The following is a 27,375-nucleotide window of genomic DNA, read 5'->3' on the forward strand; positions in this document are numbered from 1 at the left end:
ATTAAACAAGCTTCCTAATTGTAACACAATCCAACAGTACAGAGCTATACCTGCACAGCACCCGATAGACACAGCAACTTACGATGACAACCTTTAAACCTGAGTTGTTTTTCTGTGCCAGCCTTTGTGCAGAGAAACAGTAACCACAGAAATGACTGGAACAAAAGGTCTGACATGTTTAACTGAAGACTGTATTCATGAAACACTGCAGGTGAGAATGTAACCAGATTTACAAATGAATAGTTTGGCCCATGGTTCCCTTCGTCTAAATTGAGGACCCAGTAAAAAGCACCATCTAGTGGTGCAGTTAAGCAACTACAGCATTCCTTTAACTGAGTCTGTCCAGCCAAATGTAATGAGAAGATCTCTGAGGCCTGTTGAGCAATGAAAGATCGCTCTATTAGCTCATGAGTCAAGGATCTAGACATCATTCTGTGGTGATGCATGAGTGTATTTAACTCATTGAAACCATGAAGGAGTGCTTTAAGCAAAAAATATTCAGTACATTGGATCAGTGTGCACACATGATAATATCATTAGTTCTTCAAGTGCTTGTTGTTGTTATTAGAATTTTAGCCTTACTAATCAAAACATTTAATCTGGAGTAGAATGATATTTTATTGAATAATTCCATGTTAGGCACAAAATAACAAAGGACCAGACTTTTCAAGATTGCAAAATCTGGATGACCAGTGCTCTATATGGGACCATAAATGACAATGTAAAGTACCAACTGAGAAAGAACAAGCAGAAGAGCCAGCACAAAAACAAGAAACAGCACAATAAAATGATATAAACATCTTTCATTTTTGCTTTCTTTAAAACAGTCAGACCCCCATCTGACCCACATAAAAATCACAAATACAATATGGATGTTTAATTGTTTAATCATCATCCTGAAGTTAACAAAATAAAGAATGCTCAGAGTAGACCGGCCAGCTTTTAAAGCTCTGCTGTTATTGCTGCCATTAATATACAGTGATAAATGACAGTTAGTGTTTGGTATTGACATTTGTTTAGTGGATTATTTATCAGAAATTAAAAAAAAAATGTGTTCCTTACTTTGGAGAGTCTAGTGAGCTAAGCTACCAGTTATACAATTGAAAGTGAAACTTCACTACACTGAAGCTGTCTCTAAAAGAAATGTAGCAGAGTAAGTCACACTAACATGGCAGAAGTAGTTTATTATATTGGAGGCCACTATATTTATATATGTATATTTTATGTTTTGAGGATGGTGGTGAGAGGGCTGTCCAACATATCAGTCCAAAATCTGTCATAGGTATTCAGTTGGGCTGAAATCTGGTATCTGTGAAGGTCTTAACATATGATTCACATCATTTTCATCAAAACGTTCATTGACGCCTCGTCAATGAATGTGGGGAATGGATGGACTTTGCATTGATTTGTCATTACTCTTTCTTCTGTAGTCGACCTAAAGTATTCCAGCCAAATACCCAACAGTGTAATAACAGAGGGCCTCATTCATGAAGCGTTCTTAAGAACAAATCTGTTCTTAGAGCCTTCTTAAGAAGATTTTTGGCATTCACGAACGTGTTCTTAACTGACCTGTTCTTAAAAGTAAGAACAAATTCTAAGAACACTCAGGAGGACTCTTACACACAAAAAATCTGTTCTTTCAGAATTTTCTTACAGTCAAAATTGATCCAAAAATTTGAATTTCTTCCTTAAAATGATATGAACTATTACCACAAATTACCACAGTTTTACCTGTCACTGCAGCAGAGAAAGAGGGTGTTTTATTACGACAGACACCCTTTCTGAGTATAAAAGTTTAGCTGTCTCAGGTCAGACTTTATAGGCTGTTTGAAGCTCTGTCATCTGCAGAAATGACCATCACTCTGGTGGGCGGAGTTTCACCTGCACTCCAGTGCTCACGTGTCTCAAACACGCTCTTGCTGCTGCCTTATAAGGAAGTTTAGAGGGTGTACCTTTTACATTTACAAGTCAATACAATGTAAATGTCATGTTAATGAGAGGGGAGGGTGTTCGTAGAGACTGTTCTTGAATCCGGTGCATCTCCCTCCTCAGAACAGATTTGGCTTGTCAAGAACGCTTCGTGAATTCAACGTACTTTTCTCTTGGGAGTTCTTAAAGCCGTTCTTTCGAACGCTTTTCTACGAACGCGTTCATGAATGAGGCCCAGAGTTACTTGACTCCTCACTGTAGGGTCCAGGGTTCTGGATTTCCCTTAGGTACCTATCTGTATGTGTGACATCATGCGTCATGGCATCATGCACGGATTTTTAATTTGTCCCTTTCAAAGTTTCATAAATAAAACTCTTGAAGAGCTGCAGCTTTAAGTTCTTTACGATAAATGAAGAAGGAACTTTTAAAACAGAAAAAACAGAAAGGCATGTCTGTATGTAATTATCATCACCACGAATAAACTGTGGATTCAGGGTCAGTCTGGTACAGTTCAATTAACTCATGCTTTAAGACAGCAATTTTAAATAATCTACTTTGCTGGTTAATAACACCTTCTCTGACCTCTCCTTCACCTTTTCTGGCCCTCCTCAGGGCTGCGTTCTCTCACCTCTTCATTCTCTATATCAATGACTGCAGGTCCATCCACACCCATCGTTGAAATGGTTCCCATCAGGACGTCAGCTCCTCTGTCCTGGATGCAGGAGTCAGAAGTGGACAGCAACCTTTGTTCCCAGGGATGTTCAGCTCCTCAACTCTCAACCATCACTGCCCCCCGCCTCCAATGGACCCCCTTTGCTCATCCTGCTTGCCTTGTATCAAGACATAGCATATGCCATACATTACAGACATGCACCTGCACCTTAAATTACTTTGAAGTGAACCAGCTCTTCTAGAGACAGAAGACCAGGAAGGCATCAGGCCCAGATGGAGTGTCACCCTCCTGTCTAAAGCCTGCGCTGACCAGCTGACTCCAATCTTCACCAGGATCTTCAACAGTTCCCTGGAGCTATGCAAATTAACATCTACATTCAAACATTCCACAATCATCCCAGTTCCCAAGAAACCCTCCATCACAGGACTGAATGACTACAGACCAGTAGCTCTGACATCTGTGGTCATGAAGTCCTTCGAGAGACTGTTGTTGAGCCACTTGAAGTCTATAGTAGGACCCCTACTGGACCCCATGCAGTTTGGTTATTGCGTAAACAGGTTGGCCGATGATGCAGTCAGTCTGGGGCTGCACTACATCCTGCAGCATCTAGATGGCCCTGAGAGTTATGCAAGGATCCTGTTTATGGACTTTTCCTCAGCATGCAACACCATCCTCCCTGAAATCCTCTTGACCAAACTCTCCCACCTCAATGTGTCTCCATTCATATGTCAGTGGATCACCAACTTCCTGAAAGACAGGAGGCAGCAGGTGAGGCTGGGAGATGTCACCCTAGCAGGGGTGTGTCATGTCTCCGCTACTCTTCTCCCTCTGCTCCAATGACTGCACCTCCAAGCACCCAGCTGTTACATACCTGAAGTTTGCAGATGACACAACAGTCACCGGCCTGATCCAGGATGGTGACGAGTCTGCATATCGGCAGGAGGTTGAGCGGCTGGTGATATGGTGCAGCCTGAACAGCCTGGAGCTGAACACGCTCAAGACTGTGGAGATGACAGTGGACTTCAGGAGACAGCCTTCGTCACTCCTCCCCCTCACCATCAGCAACAGCCCTGTGCCAGCTGTGGAGTCCTTCAAGCTCCTGGGGGCTACAATCTCTCAGGACCTGAAGTGGAAGACAAACATCGGCTCCATCCTGAAAAAGGCTCAGCAGAGGATGTATTTCCTGCAACAGCTGATGAAACACGGCCTGCCACAGGACCTGTTGATCCAGTTCTGCATTGCAGTCATTGAATCTGTCCTGTGCACCTGTCACTGTGTGGTTTGGATCAGTCACACAGCAGAACAGAAACAGACTACAGTGCACAGTACAGAATGCAGAGAACATCATCGTAGCCCCCCTGTCCTCCATCCTGGAACTGTACTCCGCTAGAACCGGGAAAAGGGCAGGGGACATCATCAGAGACCCCACTCACTCCAGACAAAAACTGTTTTTCCCCCCTCCCTCTGGCAGGTGCTACAGAGCCATGTTCACTAAAACCATCAGACACAAAAACAGCTTCTTCCCTACTGCCATCACCCTAATGAACAGCTGAGCCATTCCTCCACACCTGTGTAACAGACAGTATTCCAATGGACATTTACAGTACCTTTTGCACCATAAACAGTATTCTCTGCTTTTTTTTCCCACTGCAGTATGCAATGATTTGCATGACTGTGTTCATAGCAATTATCATTTTGCACTACTGTGTTTACATATTCCTTTCTACCTTGTAAATATCGGTATTAATTGTGTTATATTTAATTTCATTACTTCTATTCTTTCTCTCTATTCTTCTTTCTATAGTTTCTTAATTTTTATTATTCTCATCCATATACCAGGTGTTGCACGTGCATTGTCAGCTTTAATAGTTTGGCCCAGCAAGGAAGCAGTAATTGCTACTATGCCAAAACTTTTTAAGCCTGAATTTAGAAGATGTAGATGCATTATTGATTGTTCTGAAATTTTTGTAGATAGAACCTACAATTTAAACGCATGGGCAGAGACCTGGTCAAATTACAAGCACAACACCATAAAATACTTGATTGGCATTACCCCGGCAGGTGCTATATCATTTATTTCACGGGGGTGGGGTGGCAGGGCATCTGATAAAGTAATTGCACTGGAATCAGGATTTTTAGAAAAAATTGAACATGGGGATGAAATCATAGCATACAGGGGTTTTCTAGTCAGGGATGAATTGGCCACATTAGGGGCAACACTGAAAATGCCCAGTTTCACAAAGGGAAAGAAACAGATGTCAGCAGAAGAGGTTAATGCTTCTCGTCAACTTGCAAGGGTTCGAATACATGTGGAACGAGTTATTGGCAGGTGGAAAAACTTCAGAATTCTCACCTCAATTATTCCAGTTTCCCAAGCTGACCTGTTAGATGATATTGTAATTATTTGTGGAGCACTAACAAATCTCTGTGCTAGTGTAGTAAACAAAAAGTAATAATACATACAGCACATTAACAGGCTGTTTCCCAGCAAAGCTGTATTTTGTCGCAAAACTGTTGTAAGATGTGGTTTCATGACTTGTTATCTTGGGATATAATTATGTGCACTATTTACAATGAAAACATTATTTACAATATGAAAAATAGTGCTTTAATATAGACATTGTAAAAGTTGTTACACAACAAAATGTATTTTGTCACCACTGTAATAACACTAGAAAGCCTACTTCAACAGACTTTGTAAATGTTACTGCACAACAACATTTAATTTGTCCAAGAACAGTTACTGTTATAAACTATACTGTAAGGACTTCGTATTTCTGGAAATAATTATGTGCAATAGATGTAAAGTCACTACAGTACATATAAAATACTGACTGAAAATAATAAAGGTCCTTATTTGTGCATACAGTAGTTTGATTTTTTGCAGTCTGCACACTTTCAGTTTTTCGAGGCTCGACGGATGTGAACACATTCGTAATGAAATGCTCGGGTGCAGTCGGGGCATGTAATCATCTTGCCATAATTAGGGCGCTCGCAGATTTTACAGAGTTTTCCTTTGTGGATTGATGGATCTAGACTTCTAGCTATCAGTTCTGGTAAGATGTTAGCCATGAAGAAGTATGTAGCTTTTGGGATGGTAGCTGCCAAGAAAGATTCATCTTTTACAATTCTGCAGGTGATATTTTCTGTTGGTGTCCATAGAAAAAAGTCGCAGAATTCCACACCACAGACATGCATCTGAAGTTGTACTTGTGAGAAGTATGCATGTCCTTTACGCAAGTTCCGGTCACGGTCTAAACAAAATGACCCATCTTCGCTTGCACCTGCTAATCCATCTCTGTACTTGTATGGACACTTGATTTCAAGCACCCCAGTCCCACAACATTCACAAGAGAAGATTCCATCAGGTGAAGCTGCCAGATATGGATCATTCTGACGGATCATAGATGGCAGTGAGTGGCTCAGGTATGTCACACCCAGACTCTGACGCTGTGTCTGTGTCGTGGTCCACCGCAGAGTTTAAACTGGTCAATACAGCTGCCTTGGGGAAAATAAGCTGAAGTGCTTGAAAGTCTGCTGCTGTAATCTCTGCAAAGATAAAATAATATAAAATATATAACAGCAGTTACATCATGTTTTCCCATCAAAACATACATAATTATTTAATAAGTAGTGACATTTTTGGGGGTTTTAAAAGTAACAGTTAAACTTTAGAAATTACTATATGAAAAGAATAAAACGATTAAAAGCATATACATTGATGAAGTCTTGGTTGTTTAGACACTGGTCTGAATGACTTCATGTTATTATATATACATATATATATATATATATATATATATATATATATATGGCATGCCGTTTAGGAAATTATATATATAATGAAAGTCGATATATATATAATGAAAGTTGATATATATATAATGAAAGTTGATATATATATAATGAAAGTCAATATATATATAATGAAACTTGATATATATATATAATGAAAGTCGATATATATATAATGAAACTTGATATATATATAATGAAACTTGATATATATATATAATGAAAGTTGATATATATATATATAATGAAAGTTGATATATATATATATAATGAAAGTCGGAATATAGAATGTTCAGATTTTCATTCCATCTATTCAAAGTTTCATTCCATATATTCAGACTTTTTCCTACTGAGCCCTGGAAGGACATGGCAAACAAAAACAGGAACCTTATTGGACATTTGCTCTTCAGATGAGCTCTTCTGTGATTATCTATCTGTCTTCATGGTTGTCACAGGGAACGGCGACTACGTTTGAGAAAACAGGTAATTTTTAGAGATGTTTTGATTCTGAACACTGAACGTGTTAGCATTAGCTTAGCTACTTAGCTTCGACTACATTTGCATCCCTACATAGCTTAAAGGTTAAACACATGCACCATATGTTGATGATAATGATAATATCTATGTTTATCTTTATAGCTGGTCTTAAGGCTAATTACGAGGCAGAGGCCAGCTGCTGCCTGGACACATCCATGATCACGCCACTGGTGGGACACAATTGTACTGGATTTCAGCTGAAGGCTGCTGTTCTGTCCAAACTGAGACATTTTTATTGTGACATACCCTCCACTGTTGTTAGCTTTTGATTCAATAAATTTTTTTGAGATGAGGAAATCACTATTGCATGTTTCTAGTTAAATACCCTACTTTTATGATATATCACTACAGCATGCACTTTTTATATTTTCCATCAATTTCACCCAAAAGTTGAATAACTATTTGTGAGCAGTGTATGTAGACACATAATAGAAGCACATTTCAATAATATGTCTGCTGCAGTAGTGCAGTTTATCTACCTAGATTGGTGTAACAGTAAAAAAAAAAAACATATGCTACTGATGTTTCTGACTAAAATCTGCTTGAAAAGCACAACTGCTTATCTGTCAAAATGTGTGTAACAAAAGTGTGCACTGAACACTGAATAAAGTCTCTGTAGATTATAGACAAAATTTGCATCTCTCATCACAAATTTCTGTTTATTCACCCAAAGTGCATGAGTAAAATACAAAACAGGTGAAGTACTAAAAAAGATTTATTTTCTAGAAAAGCCAATAGTCAACAATGCAGTTTAATTCTGGGACAGTTGCTCCAGCACCGACACCATGCGTCCCATCAGTGCAACCAAGGTTTTCATTCATCTTCTGGATGTTCTGGAGAATGGCAGAGGTCACGTCTTGGTGTCTTCCGATCTGTTCCAAGAACCGTTTCTCTGACCTCTCCAGACACTGTAGAGGATCCACAGCAGCTTCCTGGTTCCCTTTTCCTGCATAAAAGCACCAAAAAGTACTAGTTGTCAGTAATTATTTTCTATTTCATAAACACAGTTAACTTAAAGTAAATGTTCTATTTTGTGATTTTAGGATGGGTCAAAAGATAACATACTGATCATGTTGATGTCTGCATAGCCTAAACAGATCTTACTTGATTTGGTCTGTAGAGAGGAGGACAGCGTGGAGGAGCTGCAGGACGGAACCAGTAAGCTGCAGACTAGTGCTCCTGGTAACTGGACCTCATCATCCAAGGCCGACAACTAAATAAAATGAACAAGACATGCTGTTGATAGCATCTGTAATACAAATGATTTTATCCATTAACTGATTTACTGCTTTGTCCATACAATGTTAGAAAGTGTTACAAATAATACCTGTCATCATTTCCAACAGTGATAAATGCCTTGTTTTATTTTACAACAAAAAACACCAAAAGCATCTGTGTATAAGAAATCAGTGCATTGGATTTCCACATCTGCAAAGCTAGAAAATCACACATCAGAATTTTACCTTGAAATTATGAAAATAGCTGCAGATTACCAGTACTCTTTACTTCATTGTGTTAACTTGATCATTTGAATCAGTTTTTTAGATTTGTATTACTGATACGAAACATAATCAACACATAAATTAAAATGTGTTCGCAAAGAGTTCACTGGTTCTTCAAGGGAAATTTCAATGATAACCATATAGTTCAGTAATATGAATAATGGGTCATTGTGTAACAGCGTGGGAGGTTCTGAATACAGGTCTTGGACTGAAATATCGCTGCTGCTTTCCTCCGGTTTTATAAGGAGTTGTTTCATAGCTTGTTAGCTTACCAGCGGCTAACTGGCTGGCAAACAATAGTTCAAAGCCAACCTCTAATCACTGATCCGGTGTCCGGACCGCGTTAGCTGGCGGAACGTTCATAATACTGATGTGGGACTGTTGTAGCTAGCGTATTCATAGTAGGATAACAGCAGGATGTTGGAGAAATAAAACTTACCATTATCAGGATCGCTGGTCTGCATGGCAGACTCTTAGCGCATCGCACTGCTTGAATGTCTGTGTATTTCAGGCCGATTTCAAAATAAAACTCAATAAAATTCTCGTCCGGGTGAGTGTCCTTCATTGTCGCTTCGCCATACGGACATGTCCCTTCCGGGGCTCGGTAGGAAAAAAGATTTGATATATATATAATGAAAGTTGATATATATACACACGTGGACAAAATTGTTGGTACCCCTCAGTTAAAGAAGGAAAAACCCACAATTCTCACTGAAATCACTTGAAACTCACAAAAGTAACAATAAATAAAAATTTATTGAAAATTAAATAATCAAAATCAGCCATCACTTTTGAATTGTTGATTAACATAATTATTTAAAAAAACAAACTAATGAAATAGGGCTGGACAAAAATGATGGTACCCATAACTTAATATTTTGTTGCACAACCTTTTGAGGCAATCACTGCAATTAAACGATTTCTGTATTTGTCAATGAGCGTTCTGCAGCTGTCAACAGGTATTTTGGCCCACTCCTCATGAGCAAACAGCTCCAGTTGTCTCAGGTTTGATGGGTGTCTTCTCCAAATGGCATGTTTCAGCTCCTTCCACATATGTTCAATGGGATTCAGATCTGGGCTCATAGAAGGCCACTTTAGAATAGTCCAACGCTTTTCTCTCAGCCATTCTTGGGTGTTTTTGGCTGTGTGTTTTGGATCGTTGTCCTGTTGGAAGACCCATGACCTGCGACTGAGACCAAGCTTTCTGACACTAGGCAGCACATTTCTCTCCAGAATGCCTTGATAGTCTTCAGATTTCATCGTACCTTGCACACTTTCAAGACACCCTGTGCCAGATGCAGCAAAGCAGCCCCAAAACATTACTGAGCCTCCTCCATGTTTCACCGTAGGGACAGTGTTCTTTTCTTCGTATGCTTGGTTTTTGAGTCTATGAACATAGAGTTGATGCGCCTTACCAAAAAGCTCCAGTTTGGTCTCATCTGTCCAAAGGACATTCTCCCAGAAGCTTTGTGGCTTGTCAACATGCATTTTTGCAAATTCCAGTCTGGCTTTTTTATGAGTTTTTTTCAGCAGTGGTGTCCTCCTTGGTCGTCTCCCATGAAGTCCACTTTGGCTCAAACAACGACGAATGGTGCGATCTGACACTGATGTACCTTGGCCTTGGAGTTCACCTTTAATTTCTTTGGAGGTTGCTCTGGGCTCTTTGGATACAATTCCAACGATCCGTCTCTTCAATTTGTCATCAATTTTCCTCTTGCGGCCACGTCCAGGGAGGTTGGCTACTGTCCCGTGGGTCTTGAACTTCTGAATAATATGAGCCACTGTTGTCACAGGAACTTCAAGCCGTTTAGAGATGGTCTTATAGCCTTTACCTTTAAGATGTTTGTCTATAATTTTTTTCGGATGTCCTGGGACAATTCTCTCCTTCGCTTTCTGTTGTCCATGTTCAGTGTGGTACACACCTTTTCACCAAACAGCAGGGTGACTACTTGTCTCCCTTTAAATAGGCAGACTGACTGATTATGAGTTTGGAAACACCTGTGATGTCAATTAAATGACACACCTGAGTTAATCATGTCACTCTGGTCAAATATTTTTCAATCTTTTATAGAGGTACCATCATTTTTGTCCAGGCCTGTTTCATTAGTTTGTTTTTTTAAATAATTATGTTAATCAACAATTCAAAAGTAATGGCTGTTTTTGATTATTTAATTTTCAATAAATTTTTATTTATTGTTACTTTTGTGAGTTTCAAGTGATTTCAGTGAGAATTGTGGGTTTTTCCTTCTTTAACTGAGGGGTACCAACAATTTTGTCCACGTGTGTATATATATAATGAAAGTCGATATATATATAATGAAAGTTGATATATATATATAATGAAAGTCGATATATATATAATGAAAGTTGATGTATACATAATGAAAGTTGATATATATATATATATATATATATAAACTTTCATTATATATATATCAACTTTCATTATATATATATATCAAGTTTCATTATATATATATCGACTTTCATTATATATATATCAAGTTTCATTATATATATATATCAAGTTTCATTATATATATATCAAGTTTCATTATATATATATCGACTTTCATTATATATATATCGACTTTCATTATATATATATCAAGTTTCATTATATATATATCAAGTTTCATTATATATATATCGACTTTCATTATATATATAATTTCCTAAACGGCATGCCATAGCATGCCATAAGGGTGTATATATATATATATATATATATATGTATAGGGTTTCCAGAATGTTCATTAGATATCTCACTATTTTAAACATTACATGCAATTTAATTACTTTTTCAGTTTTACCTGGCACTTTAACAGCTGTTGTTTTTGGCACTTTACATGGCTTTGGTGTCAGCTCTGTCTGCTTTCTCTTGGGCCTACTGAAGTTGATGTCGCTCAGCTTACTGGGTTCAACTTTCTTACGAGTTATGTCGTTCCACTTGCACAACTTTGATGTACATGCCTCATCCTCTGTTGTCAGCCCCATGCGGACAGCCAGTTCAACCCGGAACATCACAGCTGCTGCATGGCTGCAACACGATGCTAATCTGGAATTTAAATAATATATATATATATATATATATATATATATAGCAAAATATACATGATACGAATTATACATGGCCTGAACGTTTAAAGCTCATATGTGTGAAATGCAATTCCATAATTTCATTAAAATAATTTACTCACCCTGCAACCAGGGATGTGATTTGAGGAAAGTGAAATTATCTGAAAAATTCAGCTGGGGGTCTGGGGGTTAGCGGGTCCAGGGCAGCGCCCGGTTGGGGGACAAGGGGGGCGAAGCCCCCCGAAGCTCCTGGGTTTTAGTGTTATTTAAGTGTCAAAAGTGGACTAAAATAGCAAGTAAACATAAAAGAAACAAGTCATTATATTCATCATATACACATGTATTCAAGTCAATATGTAAGAGCCCAGCCAGTGTTCCAGCGAACGTGTTCATTCAGAGGACAGGGCATATTTCCAGGGAGATCACAGTTTAATAGATCAGAGGGAGATCCGTACCAAAGTAAAGTCTCATGACTTGGATACAGTAAAGAAACCTGGGAACTTCTTCAATCCCAAGTTGTCAAAGTTTGACCCACACATCTTAGTAAACATGATAAAAACAGGACTTGATGATACATGAGACATTTTACCCTTAAAAAATGTACAACTGCCAAAAGACAAAAACTAACTGTAGCTTATGAACAGCAATTGTGATGATTCTGCATGGTCTGCAGTTAAATCTGGGGTATCATTTGAAACTCTTCCAGAACACTTGCTAAATACCCACCAGCAAGAATGAAGCATAATCAGAGACAAGCATCATCCAGAGGAAAAAGTAAAAGCTAGGACAAAGACAGAGTGAGGGAAAGAATCTATGTTACTGCACAGCCTTCATCTCCCTCATCCATTGTAAGACAGGAACATAAAGTGGGACCACAAAGGTGCCAGCAGAGTCAGTGGAGACCTGTTTGAACAGGTCTAAGCTGCAGCAAGGAGCATCCTGCAGCACAACACCACCTCTGTGCACTGTGAAACCCGACAAGGAAGAAAATCTAACTAAACTGCCCCTCCAAGCCTTCGACAGAACCACAGTGAGTTAACTGACTTACAGAAACAAGAAAACAGAGGAGGAAACATAATCAACTATACACACTATTTAGAGAGCAAAAAGAAGAAACACGAGGAATCTTATCAAGAGGCAATCCAGTTGTCGCCATTCTGACTTTAGCAGAGATAACAAATATCGGTTTAAATGTAGCAATGGTGCATCTCCTTTCACACCTTTAGGAAAATACACATATAACTTCTACATCCTTCATTAAGTCCATTCACTCTGCAAACTGTGCAGAGTGTGTGGTTTTATGTGGAAAAAAAGAAAGCTGGAAATCCCAGAAAGCTGGAAGTGCCTTTTCTCTCAGCACTGTGATACCCATCCATAACATGTTGTCAACATCCCACACAGACACATTAAAGTGAGATCAGCTTCAACTGGAGAAGAAAACAGCAGTGGCTTTTCAAGGTGCCTAATGCTGGGCTTTCTCTGTCAAGAAGCCATGTAAATCCTTATCAGTTATGACAAACTGCAGCACCTGGCTCGCCATTCGCAAAACTTCCCACACCTGGTGAGTGAAGAGAGACAATATCCTCCAGTTCCTCATATCTGTGGTCCTGTTTCTTTGGAGACAGTAAATAAATTGACATAGCTGAGCTTTATGGCCCAGGAAACTTAATCCACTCCTGAATCCTAAATATGCACACTGAATAGATCACATACTTTACATTTTACAGGGTTAACGTTCATGCATGTCTATATCTAAATGGTAACAAAAAAAAAAGAAAGAAAAAGGTTTTGCTTAGTTTTACATGAGCCTCAACATGATGCGAGTCTTCACCAGCCACACCTTGGCATTAACTAGATTGGAAGAAGACTAGATGCCAAAAATAGTTACTGCAAAACAGTGCTGACACCTTAGCAACGAAAGATGCACTTAAAAAAGTTGGCAGCCTAAATCTAACCGCTGTTTTTCATGGGTCGGTAAAAACAGATTGAAAACAAAGTAACCCTATTAACACCTGTTTGTCATCACTATTGTTAAAGGAATTTAGATATTCTGTCATCACATGCTGAGTACTCAGTAAGAAGTGCGGTACTGTGAGCAGCTCTGACACATGGTCACGACAGGATTCTGATTGTGCACAAGTGCAGGTACTACCAAGATTTGGTTATGTAAACTGCTTATTAGGTTAGAGAAACATGGTACCAGATTCACTGAATGACAGGATAGTTTCATATGAATTCTTTATATCTGCATGTTCTCCTTCCAGTCTATGGACTTGGTTACTCTCCATGTGGCACAGCCACAGGGTGATTGAAGTTGTTGAGCCATAGAGGGGATCCCAAAACATGACATCACTTAGTTTCATCAGCAGGATTAGATTTAAGTCTAGTAATCCTGCTGGAACTGAAGGAAACAGTAAATAGGAGGGAATTAATGGAGAAGTGTTGCAGATAAAAGACTAAAAAAGACCAACAGACAAAAGACTAAAAGACCAAATACTCAAATGTAAACTATGTTAACGTCTCTTTGAGCAAGGCATTACATTTCCTGCAACCCTAGTGCTACTCAGTAATCAGCTCAGATATGAGGTGCAGAAGTGGATGTGTTTGGAGGTACATGGTGACAATATGTGACCACCGTTTAGTGACACCTTACCTGCATTAGTTTTCCCTCCGCCTTGCCGGCGCTCCCTCCCACAAACACCCCTTCCAAAATGATGGGCTTTCCCGACGGTTCGTGCTTCAGCAGTGTCACCTTGATGACCGCTCGGAGGGTCGGTCGCTCGGACTCCAGGCCCGGCTGGCCCAGCACCACCTGCAGGGCCGCCATGAGCAGCCACGGCCAGAGCCCGGCCAGGTGCCGGGGGACGGTCATGGCCTCGGCTGTAGTGGCGGTGCCCAGCCGCACATGGTGGACTTCAAAGCAGGCAAGCACCACAGACAAACCGAAAAACTCAGTATGTTTACACAGAAATACCACACAGGTCCCACTTCTTTCTGTTACAGCTTAACGGATACAATCCAAACTTTTAAAGCTGGAGGGCTTCCATCATGAGTCACACGTGAATGTCCTGAAACTTCCATTCAGTTATTTAGGCTCGTCAAACAAATGCATAACTCTCACATATGTTCCGAGATAAACCGAGCTCTGATTAAGTTCTATCCAGTGTCATTAATGTGTAACCTTGCCAGCAAGTTGATTTCTCGCGATATTTGTGAGTTCACAAATCTCTCAAGAAAGCAGCAGCAGTATTCGTGTGTGGGGCGGGATATCCGGGTGTGAAGACGACACCAAGCGCCAGTAGATCGAGGTCCGCACAAGATGGCGGTGAATCTACACGCTCTTTGAGACGCCTGCGATAAAATTCGACTCCAAACTTTACAACGTCGATATTTGATAAGCCAAATGTGTTACTTCAGCCATTAAATAAGACAACGTTAAGAAGAAAAGCCAAAAACTGCGCGGAAAGAGCTTTACTCCTGGTAAAAGTGAACTTTGCATAACAAGCGTTTTTGCTAACTGCAAATCTTCAACATCTTAGCTAGCAAGCGCTCCCAGCCAGAGAAATGTTGAAAGCTCAAGACAAGAAAGAAGAAACTAAACGCAAGTTAAGAGTTTCAGCAGTATCAGCGATGATGGAAGAGCATGATTACACAGATGTAAACAGCTTTGAGGCTTTGGAAGTCGAGCCGGGGTTCGCCCCCCTGCCCGATTCACCCAGCAGCAGCCCGGCACCCAAGAAAACCTGCGGTGGGAATCGTGAGCCTGAGCCATCTTTACTGTCCATACTGAAAGCGGTGAACGACAGGGCAGAAGAAGTTAAGTGTATGATAAATCTGAACTCTGACGACATCAAAGAAATTAAGAAAGCCATTGAGCATCTGCATGAGGAGGTTGGTGACATCAAAAAAGAGAACATGGAGCTTAAAACGAAATGTGCAAAGTTGGAGTCTGACATGGAGAATCTACAAGAACACATTGCAGACGCAGAACGCTACAAGCGCAGGTGGTGCCTTCGCCTCTATGGGTTGCCCGAGCACGGCGAAGAAAATGTGAAGGAGAAGGTAATGGCAGTTTGCCAAAAAGTGGCTTCTGCGCCGGGACCAAAAGTTGCAGAGGGGATTGATGTAGTCCATCGGCTTGGAAGGAAACGTGATGACAACAAGCCCAGAGCGGTCATCATCCTGTTTGCTTACCGCACACTGAGAGATGAGATATGGAGAAATGCAAAAAACAACGCATATCTACGTGACAGCAAGCTGCGTTTTGGAGAAGACCTCACGAAAGAAGATAAGGATGTCAGAGCTGCGTTGTGGCCCATTATTGAGAAAGCCCGGAGCGTTGGAAAAAAAGCATACTTCGTGGGACGTAAAGGTTACGTGGATGGAGTAGAAGTTCGTCAAAGATCCTAAATTTAACTGATTAAGAAGGAAGATGAAGGTTTGATTTTGTTCTCACTATGTGAAGTTCGATTAATTACATCCAGTTTATAAGGATGGTGAGCTTATAAATATGTAACAAATATGTGAAGAAAAAAAAAGTTCAGTTTTTGGCCTAAAAAAAAACAAACAAAAAAACAAAAAAAACAAAAAGAGGAGTCGTTTTGGTTCGTTTATGTCTAGGAAAAGTATCTCTGTAGCTTTATTCTTTTCTAAAAAACTTTGGATTTAGCTATTTTGTCTGTTAATACCAGGGGTCTGCGAGACAGTGTTAAGAGAAAAGCCTTCTTTTTATTTGCTAAAGAGACAAAGACAGACTTTATTTTTCTACAAGAATGTCACTCAAATTCAGAAGATGCATCCTTTTGGAAGAGCCAATGGGGAAAAGATCTGTGGTTTGCGCATGGCACTAACAGATCAGCAGGAGTGGCCATATTAAAAGACAACTTTAGAGGTAAAATATTAGATGTAAGAGGAGATGATAAAGGTCATTTTATTTTTCTTGTTGTTGAACTACACCCATATATTCTCTTGCTGGGAAATGTATACGGTTATAACTCAGACAATTTAAATACAACGTTGTTGAGAGAACTACAAGATATAATTTCTTTTATGTGCACCAAATACATTTCAACGAAGGTGATTCTGGGAGGTGACTTTAACATGGTGTGGTCCAATCTGATTGACAGACATCCCTCAAGAACAAGAACTGGTGAGAACTCTTTAATCAACTTCTCGAATCACCTGGACTTATCTGACATTTGGAGAACTCACCATCCCAACGATCGACAGTATACATGGAGCAACAAAACATTTTCATCTTTATCCCGAATTGACTTTTGGCTAATCTCAAAGAAACTTGAACAACATGTAACTGAGGTACACATTTGTCCTGCAATTTTAACGGATCATAAATCCATATCCATCAAATTAAACTTCACATATGAAACTAATAGGAAGGTATATAACCACTGGAAAATTAATAACTCAATATTGACCAATAATGAACTTACAACTGTTATTAAAAAACTTATTACAAAATATTGGATACTAGCTAAAAATGATAACGAATTTGGAAAATACTGGGAATTACTTGAATATGAAATTAGAAAATTTGTGATTAATTTCAGTAAAAGGATAAATCACAATAAAAAGAAATACTTAGAGCAATTAATTAAAAATATTTCTGATATCACTATTCTTATGATAGATGATGATGATGAAGGATTAAAGACACAACTACAGAAATATCAAGAGGAGTTAGATGAGCTACACAAGGAGAAAGCTCAAGGTGCATTTATCAGATCTCAACTAAAATGGCTTGAAGAGGGCGAAAAAAACAGCAAATTTTTTTTAGTATTGAAAAGCGAAACTATGAAAGAAATTCTTTGTCAAAACTAAATATTACCAATTCAATAACAGAAGATTATACTACAATTTCAGAATATGTATCTAACTTTTACAGGAATCTCTATAAAACAGATCTATGTTCGGACAGTGCAAATGTACTAAATTCATTGAAAGATGTAAAAAAAAAGCAAGTGATAATCTAAAAGAAGACTGTGATGAATCACTGTCTAATGAAGAGATGAAAAAATGCAATCAAATGTCTTAAACCCAATAAATCGCCAGGTAACGATGGCCTAGCCTCAGAATTTTATTTCAGATTTTCCTCTGAAATTTCAGAGTTTCTTCTTGCAGTTTATAATGAATCTATCAACAATGAGGAGTTACCAACCTCCATGAAACAGGGACTTATAACTCTGATTCCAAAGCTAAATAAAGATCCGCTGATTATTGATAATTGGAGAGGTATTACGCTTCTAAATAATGATTACAAAATTTTGGCATCCCTTTTGGCTAAAAGGTTAAAAAGAGGCTTAAATGATATTATTCACGAATCCCAAATTGGCTTCATGCCTGGGCGTCATATTGCTGATAATATCAGACTAATTTTAAATATTATTCATTATAAATGTTCTGGCTCCTATGAGCCACCTTAATATGTTTTTCTATTTTATGTGGTCGAATTTAGTGTTCAGTAGCTCCTAGTGTAAGTTTCATGACATTCTCAGTTAAGCCGCTAGAGGGCGCCACTTGTCTAGTGGAATCCCAGTGAGTGAGAGCAGTGAAAGAAATCAGTTGAGTTTCCTGTGCCTGCATACGCTGTGTCCTCAGCCAGCACAGCCTGTAAGTGCTTCAAAAGGAAAAAAATGATATTGTGCATCTGTATATTTAGTACTAGATGTCTTGTGGTTCATCCTGTTATCAGCTAATTCTAGGCGGAAATATGCATGTTTTCAGGCGTTAGCATATGGCGCTAACTAGCGTTAGCTTTAGCCAGTTTGTTAGTAACTTTAACTGTGCAATGGAGGTTTTGGTCTGTTTTCTGGGGTAAGGTCATTTTATATTATTTTGTACATTTGCAATGTCACTCATACATTCCCTCTCTCTCTGTTTAATTGCAGTTTTACCGCCATACGACACACATCACACACACCATGTCAAATAAATCAGTCTAATGAAACAATGGTGTTGTGATTCGACTGGTGGTTAACTACCTGCCTAGCCAACCAAGTGCGAGGGCAGGACAGTAAAAAGGCTTGTGAACGACTATCGCAGGAGGTTCAGCACGCAGCCATCAGACCCAGATGCAACAATGCAGTCGCCTAAAGAGGAGCACCTCGAGGTCCGGTCCGTTTGCTCCAGTTCATCCTCCAGATCCCGCAGCTCACTCACCAAGGCAGCAGTCGAAGCACGTGCCAAGGCTGAAGCAGCACGTGCCAGAGCGGAGTTCGCACGACGAGAGATCGAGATAAAAATGAAACAAGCAGAGTTAAGTGCCACCTTAGAAGTGCTTAAAGAAGAAAAAGAAGCAGAGGCCGCCTTTGCTGAAGCCAATGTGTTTGAAGCCGCAATAGCAGAGGAGGTAAATGGGGAAATGATGTCAAAACGTTCATTTGAAAAACAACATGGGGAATCAAAACAAGATGGAGACAAGGCACAAACCAAATTGACCTCTCACGCGCTAAGCCATCTTCAAGCTACAACACATTTAGACAAAGTACAAAGGTTCCTCAGAAAAACACCAGATGACCTCGGTGAAGACGCACCAGACACCAAGCAATTCACTCCTATGAAACAACGTGCCATAAGCCCGCTTCCTGATCCAGCAGCCTCGTTTGAGTATGAACCTCACACAAACAAAAAGAATGATAGAGATGAATTTGGTCTCTCCCTACCAGCCTCCACCACCCATGAGCGACATGGCTTCGAGTATGTGAGTACCACAGCCCAGCCAATGAACTCCTTCTCCCCCTATAGTTCGCCATTCCAGCCAAAGCAACATGACAATAGGGACAGTGAATTTGCCAGTCTCGCTAAATTTCTGGCTAAACGAAATCTAGTCACAGATGGGTTAACAAGGTTTACTGACAGAGCAGAGGATTATTGGGCATGGAGAGCCTCCTTTCATAATGCCATAGAGGGCATAAGCTTAAAACCAGGCGAAGAGTTAGATTTGCTCACCCGGTGGCTTGGAGATGAGTCATCCAAACATGCTAAACGCATACGTTGTGTCCATCTCAACAATCCTGCGGAAGGTCTATATCAAGTCTGGACGAGGTTAGAAGAATGTTATGGCACTTCAGAGGCTATCGAGAAGTCTCTCCTTGACAGACTCGAACACTTTCCCAGAGTTTTAAACAAAGAGCCCCAAAAACTCAGAGAACTTAGTGACCTGCTCTCTGAAATTGATGCAGCCAAATCTGATGGTTCTTTACCTGGACTTGTGTATTTAGACACCTCTCGTGGCATTGCTCCAGTTGTTGATAAGTTGCCAATAAATCTTCAGGACAAGTGGATGTCAGAGGGGACAAGATACAAGCAAAAATACAAGGTTTGTTTCCCTCCTTTTTCATTCTTCTGTCACTTCGTACAAGACGAAGCAAGAATGAGAAATGACCCCAGTTTTAAGTTAGTGTCTTCTACTCCCACATGCACCCCACCTCGTGACAACCACTACACAAGATTTGCAAAACCCAGACCATCTGTTGCTGTCCACAAAACAGAGGTAAACAAAACAAGTGAGTTCACAAACAAACAGTGTCCAATCCATAAGAAACCGCACTCACTGAAAACATGCAGGGGTTTTAGAGGAAAGACACTAGATGAGCGCAAAGCATATCTTAAAGAGCACAACATTTGCTTTAGGTGCTGCGATTCTTCTACTCACCAAGCAAAGGATTGTAAGGAGGCAATCACATGCTCAGAGTGCAACAGTAACAAACATATTGCTGCACTGCACGCAGGTCCTGCTCCCTGGTCGCACAAGATAAAAGCTCAAAACACTACTGTAGACCAGAGCGGGGAGCTCAGAGAAGAGTATGGCGGGGAGAATGCTGCAGACAGTTTACAGACCAGCTCAGCATGCACTCGAGTTTGTGGGGACTTAAGTGGGGGGCGCTCCTGCTCTAAAATATGCCAGGCCTACATCTATTCCCAGGGGCACCCAAACAGGAAGGTCAAGGTTTACACTATCATTGACGACCAGAGCAATAGGTCATTGGCCAAGTCGAGTCTTTTTGATACCTTTGACATTTCACTGAGCAATGTAGCTCCATACACAATCAAGACATGCAATGGGGTTTCTATGACAAATGGACGCATAGCTGAGAATCTCGTTATACAGTCTGTTGATGGCCAATTCAGCTCTCCTCTGCCCTCTCTACTAGAGTGTGATTCGCTCCCAGACAACAAGTCCGATATCCCCACACCAGGAGTCGCTCTAGCCCATTCTCACCTTAAACATCTCGCACACCAAATCCAGCCTCTCGATCCTAAGGCTGAGATTTTGCTGCTGTTAGGCAGAGACATTATACAAGTGCACAAGGTATTTGAACGAGTGAATGGCCCAGTTAATGCTCCGTTTGCCCAGAGACTTGCACTCGGCTGGGTTATTGTCGGGGATGTATGCCTAAAGGGAGCTCATAAGCCAGCTGTTGTGGGCTCATACAGAACTACTGTTCTGGAGAATGGGCGCCCAAGTCTCCTACCACCCTGCCAGAACACCTTTCATGTCAAAGAGCATCCCCAGACACACAGCAAGCCTTGGGAAGCTCACAGCTCATCTCAAATAGGGGAGCAAATATTTCAGCAAACCGAAAGTGATGAAAGGCTTGCACATTCCCACGAAGACCGAGCCTTTCTACACATCATGGAAAGAGACTTTTATCAAGACAATGCAAACAACTGGATCGCTCCACTTCCTTTCCGCACACCAAGAACCCGACTCCCAAACAACAGGGGTCTAGCACTCAGCCGTTTGGAGTCACTGTGTCGCACATTAAAGAAGCGTCCGGAGATGGAGAGACATTTTATGGACTTTATGCAGGGGTTGTTTGACAAAGATCACGCAGAACTCGCACCAGCTCTTGGGGTAGAAGAAGAATGCTGGTATCTGCCCTTCTTTGGTGTCTATCACCCGCAGAAACCGGGGAACATAAGGGTGGTGTTTGACTCCAGTGCTAAGTTTCAGGGGGTGTCTTTAAATGATGTGTTGCTCACAGGGCCAAATATGAACAACAGTCTTGTCGGAGTGCTGGTCCGTTTCAGAGAAGAAGCTGTGGCTGTTACGGCGGACATACAACAAATGTTTCACTGTTTTCAGGTGCGAGAGGACCACAGAAACTTCCTCCGGTTCCTTTGGTACCACAACAACGACCCTGCAGAGCCAGTTGTCGAGTACAGAATGAAAGTACACGTATTCGGTAACAGCCCATCCCCAGCAGTGGCTATTTTCGGACTGAGAAACGCTGTCAACCAGTTAGATACACAGCACTCCCCTGAGGCCAAACAGTTTGTCCAAGGACATTTCTATGTCGACGATGGATTAAAGTCTGTTCCCACCGAGTCCAAAGCAGTCAAGCTCCTCAAAGACACTCAAGAACTGCTTGCTTCATCCAATTTGAGGCTCCATAAAATAGCCTCAAACAGCCCGAACGTGATGAGATCATTTCCCATTGAAGACTTGGCAAGCGGGCTTAAGGATATAGACTTCAACACTGAGTTCCCTCCTATACAGCGAAGTTTAGGAGTATGTTGGGACATTGAGAAAGACACTTTCACATTCAGAGTTTCCCAAACGGAAAAGCTCTACACAAAAAGAGGGGTCCTGTCAACGATCAACAGTCTTTTTGACCCGCTTGGGTTTGCCGTGCCAGTAAGTATCCAGGGGAGGGCACTGCTGCGAGAACTTACCAAGGAGACATGTGGGTGGGATGAGACTCTACCCGAAGGCATGTACAAGGAATGGACAGAATGGAGAAATGCTCTCAAGCAACTCGAGGAAACACACATTCCAAGACCATACTGTTCCTTTTCCTTTGCCCATGCAGTACACAAACAAGTCTGTGTTTTCTGCGACGCTTCCACCCAAGCGATAGCAGCTGCGGCTTACTTAAAAGCAACAAGCAAAAAGGGTGAGCCAGAGCTTGCCTTCATATTCGGGAAGGCAAAACTTGCCCCAAAGCCAGACCTTACCGTTCCCAGGCTTGAATTGTGTGCGGCTGTGTTAGCGGTGGAGGTTGCAGAGCTAATCAGAGATGAAATGGACACTCCAATCACTGACATGAGATTCTTCTCAGACAGCAGAGTCGTTCTTGGCTATATTTACAATGAGTCAAGGAGATTTCATGTTTTTGTGAACAACCGAGTACAACGCATCCGACGAGCAACAGAGCCAACTCAGTGGAGCTACGTACCCTCAGAGCGCAACCCAGCAGACCATGGGTCCAGATCTCTACCTGCTGACAAACTGTCATCCAGCACATGGTTACAGGGGCCAGAGTTTCTCTTAAAGCCCACAGAGAGCGACTCAAGTGATAAGTTTCAACTTGAAAGCCCCGACACAGACATTGAGGTGCGTCCCTTGCTTACTGCCGCTGTCCAAACCACACAACCTGGTTTAAAAGCTGTAAACTTTGAGTCTTTCTCCAGCTGGAAGTCTCTTACCAGAGCCGTTGCCCATTTGACACACATTGCACGCACTTTCAAGCAAAGGCAATCAGACGGACAATGTAAGGGGTGGCATATCTGTGACAAACTCACACCTCCAGACTTCGACCAAGCAACAGGGACTATCATAAAGGCCGTCCAACAAGAAAGCTTCTCCGAAGAGCTCGAGCAGATGGCATCAAGGAAGGACATTTCAAAATCAAGCCCTCTCATAAAACTTTCTCCTTACCTTGACAAGTCAGGCCTCCTCAGGGTCGGGGGTCGCCTCCTCCACTCCGAACTAGAAACTGCAGAGAAAAACCCTCTGATAATGCCACGCAAGCACCATGTTACTTACCTGTTAATCCGCCATTACCACGAAAGGGTCATACATCAGGGGCGTCATTTTACAGAAGGCGCTTTAAGGTCAGCGGGTTACTGGGTCTTAGGAGGCAAACGCCAGATCAGTAGCCTCATTTACACATGTGTAGTTTGTCGTAAACAAAGAGGAGTGACACAGACTCAGAAAATGGCAGACCTTCCTTCAGAACGCCTTAGTGCAGAGCCACCATTCACCTATGTAGGCATTGATGTGTTTGGGCCATGGTCGGTTACCTCTCGTCGTACCCGGGGTGGGCTGGCTAGCAGCAAACGATGGGCAGTGATGTTCACCTGCATGAGCACGAGGGCAGTTCACTTAGAAGTTATAGAGAGCATGGACACCTCTAGTTTTATCAATGCGCTCCGCAGGTTCCTTGCAGTCAGAGGACCTGCTAAACAGCTGAGGTCAGACTGTGGGACTAATTTCACAGGAGCCTGTAGAGAACTAAGCTTTGACAAGCTTCCTAATGACCCAAGGGTTAAGTCATTCCTTAACGATAGTGGATGCACTTGGGTCTTTAATCCTCCTCACTCGTCACACATGGGGGGTTGTTGGGAACGGATGATAGGGGTGGCACGTAACATTCTTGACTCCCAGCTAGGTCAACTTGGTTCCAAGCACCTTACCCACGAAGTCCTGACCACCTTCTTGGCAGAAGTGGCCGCCATCATCAACGCACGGCCGCTGGTTCCAGTGTCAAGTGATCCGGACTCTCCCTTCATCCTCACTCTAGCCACGCTCCTTACACAAAAGACTGGAGCACCTCCTGCACCTCAGGGCGACTTCGCAGATAAGGACCTCTACAGCCAGCAATGGAGAAGAGTCCAGAGCCTCGCCAACTCCTTCTGGCATCGTTGGCGGAAGGAATACCTGTCCACACTGCAATGCCGTCGCAAGTGGCATATCACCAGACCTAACCTGCAGCAAGGAGACGTGGTCCTCTTGAAGGATCCTCTTGTGAAGAGAAACCAATGGCCTATGGGAGTCATCGAAAAGGTCCACCCCAGTGGTGATGGACTTGTTAGGAAAGTTGAAGTTAAAGTAATGAAAGATGGCAATGCTAAGGTTTATTTTAGACCTGTTACAGACGTTGTTCTCCTTGTATCAGATTCCTTGCAATAAGTTTGTTTTTGGGTGTGACATGCATTAATGTCAGGCGGGGAGTGTTCTGGCTCCTATGAGCCACCTTAATATGTTTTTCTATTTTATGTGGTCGAATTTAGTGTTCAGTAGCTCCTAGTGTAAGTTTCATGACATTCTCAGTTAAGCCGCTAGAGGGCGCCACTTGTCTAGTGGAATCCCAGTGAGTGAGAGCAGTGAAAGAAATCAGTTGAGTTTCCTGTGCCTGCATACGCTGTGTCCTCAGCCAGCACAGCCTGTAAGTGCTTCAAAAGGAAAAAAATGATATTGTGCATCTGTATATTTAGTACTAGATGTCTTGTGGTTCATCCTGTTATCAGCTAATTCTAGGCGGAAATATGCATGTTTTCAGGCGTTAGCATATGGCGCTAACTAGCGTTAGCTTTAGCCAGTTTGTTAGTAACTTTAACTGTGCAATGGAGGTTTTGGTCTGTTTTCTGGGGTAAGGTCATTTTATATTATTTTGTACATTTGCAATGTCACTCATACATTCCCTCTCTCTCTGTTTAATTGCAGTTTTACCGCCATACGACACACATCACACACACCATGTCAAATAAATCAGTCTAATGAAACAATGGTGTTGTGATTCGACTGGTGGTTAACTACCTGCCTAGCCAACCAAGTGCGAGGGCAGGACAATAAAGATTTAATTATTGATGATTCCTTAATTCTTTTCCTCGACTATCAAAAAGCATTTGATACAGTTAGCCACAAATTTATTTTTGAAACACTATCTTTCTTGAATTTTGGAAACTTCTTTGTCAGAGCTTTTAAGACACTCTATAAAGATAATAACAGTGCAGTAAAGCTGCTTTATGGTACATCTCACAGATTCAAAATTAACAAAGGGGTGCGGCAAGGCTGCCCAGCCTCACCGTATATATTCTTACTTGTGGGACAAATTTTAAATGATCTAATTCAACAGAGTTCTTTTAAGGGAATCAGGGTTTTTGATCAAGAAATTAAAATATCTCAATTAGCCGATGACACAACAATATTTTTAAAAAATTCTGGGGAAGTACCATCAGCTTTATCTGTAATATCCAAATTCTCAGACATCTCTGGACTAAAACTAAATTTACAAAAATCTGAGATTTTAACTCTTTATAATACTGATCTTACATACATCTGTGACATTCCTGTAAAAAATACTGTAACATATCTGGGAGTAAAGATTTCTAAAGTGCAAAAAAATTCAACTGATAATTTTATATCTGTAGTTGACACCATTCAAAAGAAATTTAATAGCTGGCTTGCCAGAGATCTATCTATATATGGTCGAGTGTTATTGAGCAAGGCAGAAGGAATGTCAGGAACCTCTTACCTATTCTCAACACTAGATGTCTCCAAATCCCTCTGCTCTGATCTTGATAAGATTTTATTTCATTTTTTGTGGAAAAACAAAGCTCATAAAATAAAAAAAGATATTTTATCAAATCCGTTAGCTGAAGGAGGTTTAGATGTGTTGACCTTTACTGTATTCAATCAAATTTTAAAAGTAAATTGGTTAAAAAGATTTCTGAGAAACCCATATAGTTTGTGGAATGTTTTCCCAAATTATATTTTTAGTAAATTGGGAGGTCTGAATTTCCTTCTGCGTTGTCCTTTTACTGTTGGTAAACTTCCTGTGAAATTAGCTAATTTTCATCAGCAGGTTCTGCTTAGTTGGTCTCTGCTCTACAAACATAACTTCTCTCCCCACAATTGTATTCTGTGGAACAACGCATATATTTTACATAGAAACAAATCTTTATATTTACAGAATTGGACTGAGGAGAATTTATATACTGTAAACCAGGGGGGTATTCCACGAAGCTGGCTTAGGTCTAAGCCTGGCTTATTTCGGTCAACTTCGCTAACTTTAGTGAGAGTTTAGTTCCACCAACAAGGCTTAGGGCTAGCCTGGCTTGGTAACCATGGTAACTCAGCCAGAGCGACAAGCCTGGTCCGGGGCAGGCTAACAGTCAAGCTTACTTTAGCTCCATGTCAGAGAAGGTTCTGACGAGCTTCAGAAAGACGCCTGTGAACCGCATGTTACACATTAAATTCATCTTGATCTGCAATCAATGATGTTCTTGTTCGGTGACATACATTGAGACCTTTTTTAAATTTTCTTTTTTAAATAACGCCGGAATAACCGTGAATCAAACTATATCATATTACACTACACATCTTGTCACAGTGTGCAAATGTGAATCAGTGGTTAGAGCATAGTTAAGTAGATTAAATGTGGTTTTACTTTTCATTGCGCCATGGGTTCAAATCCACCAGCGGTAAATACTTTGAAATATCTGAGTTTCTTTCTTCTTTCACTCTCAAAGTGCAGTCAACACGTAACAGGAATAGGCACAGATTGTCTTAAAATAAGCAGGACACAACAGCCACAGTTTTCCATAAAGAATACCTTCCTTTTACCAGCGGTCCAATCTGATCATGATGATAATCCAAAGGTGATGCCAAATGATGAGATAACTATTTTGTGTACAAGCTCATTTGTGTCTTCTCCCTTATTTAAATGTAGGGCACAGTAGCACTATCATCTCTAATAAAAATGACATCTCCTCTATAGGCCTACATGTTTTTTGTCTTCTTTTTTATTCAAAGTTTGAGTGTTTGATGAAACATCTCCACATGAAGTTGCCCCTTTTTTCCAAAGTATTCCTACTTTGGTTTTAGGTGTTACCTGCTGCTTTATTCATCTATGGTGGATATATATTTGTCAAATCAAGAACATGAATTAGGCCTACCAGAGTAAAAAGTGAAAACCACCATCACATTACACAAAACCAGGCTATGTTGTAGCCTCTTTCTCTCATATATATATATATATATATATGTATATATATATATATATATATATATATATATATATATACATATATATATGTGTGTGTGTGTGTGTGTGT

General features: G+C 40.8%; 1 long non-coding RNA gene across 1 annotated transcript; it reads right to left on the reverse strand.

Moving 5' to 3' along the window:
• Positions 1-7,566: 7,566 nt before the first annotated feature.
• LOC127530530 (uncharacterized) lies at positions 7,567-9,052 on the reverse strand. The gene is made up of 3 exons (XR_007937115.1): positions 8,876-9,052; positions 8,039-8,147; positions 7,567-7,880 (listed from the first exon to the last, which is right to left on the reverse strand). It is a non-coding gene; the product is annotated as an uncharacterized LOC127530530 (long non-coding RNA).
• Positions 9,053-27,375: the final 18,323 nt, after the last annotated feature.

The sequence above is a fragment of the Acanthochromis polyacanthus genome, chromosome 17 (assembly GCF_021347895.1).
Source record: "Acanthochromis polyacanthus isolate Apoly-LR-REF ecotype Palm Island chromosome 17, KAUST_Apoly_ChrSc, whole genome shotgun sequence".
NCBI classification, from domain to species: domain Eukaryota; kingdom Metazoa; phylum Chordata; class Actinopteri; family Pomacentridae; genus Acanthochromis; species Acanthochromis polyacanthus.